Below are 1,814 nucleotides of genomic sequence, written 5' to 3' on the forward strand. Positions count from 1 at the left end.
TCTGTAGACCAGGCTGGTCTCGAACTCACAGAGATCCGCCTGCCTCTGCCTCCCGAGTGCTGGGATTAAAGGCGTGCGCCACCATCACCCGGCCCAGCCGTAGAATTTTCAAGAGAAGAACTGTAAGGAGTACTGAAGAGGTCGGGAGGTGGTGGTGCAGACCTTTAATCCCAGCACTCTGGTGGCTGGTGGCGGAGACAGGCAGATCTGTGTGAGTTCAAAGCCAGCCTGGTCTATAGAGGAAGTTCCAGGACAGCCAGAACTACACGGAGAAACAAACAAATGAGTAACGAAGGGGGCTGGGGCTCACTTGGCATAGTCCTTGACCACGATGCACAAAGCTGTGTCCAACCCCCTGCTCTACATAAAGCAGGCACAGTAGTGTACCCCTGTAATCAGTGTACCCCTGTAATCCCATCCTCCATTACAGGTCAAGTGTGAAGCTAGCTTGGACTACAGGAATCCTGTCTGGAAAAAAAAAAGAGATGATAGAGAAACTGGTGATATGTTAAACTGCTTCAAAGGAGAATCCAAAGAACAGTCTGTAGAAATATTGCAATAAATATGCAAATGGATGCAGAACTGGTTTTTCCAGGGGAAGGGGAATGTGTGTTGCCTGGCAGTATTCATTTGCATGTCTATGGGTAAGAATAAGTACCCACTGTTTTCAATTATCAACAGTTTACAGAAATATGAAATAATTCTCAAAAGAGTCAAATCAAGTAACATAGATGGATGTGGTGAACACTGTTTTTATTAAAGTCTAGAATTTTCCCTACCTGGGTAACCGAACTATGCCCCTCTCCCCATTCCTAAACTGAAGCTCTAACCTCCAGTGTGATCTTAGAGGCAAGGCCTTGGTAAGGCGATCAGGTTTGCATGAGGTCCTGAGGGTTCGAGGTGCCATGAAACTGATGCCCTTAGAACAAGAGGGGTCTTCTGCAGCTGTAAGGGTGTGAGCCTGTAATCCCTGCACTTGGGAGGTGAAACTAGACAATTGCCCAGAGTAATAAGAGCTTGTCTCAAAAAAAAACAAAAAAACAAAAAAAAAAACACCAAAAAAACAAACAAACAAGATGAGCTGCTTTCTGCCTCTTCTCCACAAGCGAGACACAACACAGGAAGAATCCAGAACATCTGCAGCAAGAAGGGAGCCTTCTTTAGGGGATCAGGGTCCTGGCATTTCTATCTTCTTCCTTCAGTCAGCAGAGAAAACTAAGTCTGTTGTTACATACACCAGTACATGGCATTTTATTGCAGCAGCCTGAGCTGTCTAAGAGAAACAACTAGATAGGTTAGCATAGATGCTGGCACAAGGTGTGTGGTCTCTTGTCACTTGGACACGTGTGTAGTTTTCTTTACTGCTAGTGTTGAAGGGTGTTAGGGATGGCAGCCTGTCAGGCTGAGTTGGTTATAGGAGAACTGGTTTGAACCAGGTAGAACACATCAAATGTCCTTGTTTTTCTTGATTTGGGGGTCTCACTGATGTAGGTCAGGTTAACCTCAAACTCAGGGTCCTCCTGCCTCATGCTTCCCTGTGCTGTGATTATTGCTATGAACTACTTTGTTATTTATTTATTTGATACAGAGTCTCACTGTGTACTCTGACTCATAATCTTGCTTCTACCTCCCAAGTGCTCAGTTTATAAGTGTGTACCACCATGGCCAACATGAAAATGTCCCTTTAAGCATAAATATTTGGAACCATCTCACTTTCTCAGCAGGTAAAAGTGATTGCCACACAAACTTAATGATATGAAGCCGGGCGGTGGTGGCGCACGCCTTTAATCCCAGCACTTGGGAGGCAGAGGCAG

This window comes from Microtus ochrogaster, chromosome 8 (assembly GCF_000317375.1).
Source record: "Microtus ochrogaster isolate Prairie Vole_2 chromosome 8, MicOch1.0, whole genome shotgun sequence".
Lineage (NCBI taxonomy): Eukaryota > Metazoa > Chordata > Mammalia > Rodentia > Cricetidae > Microtus > Microtus ochrogaster.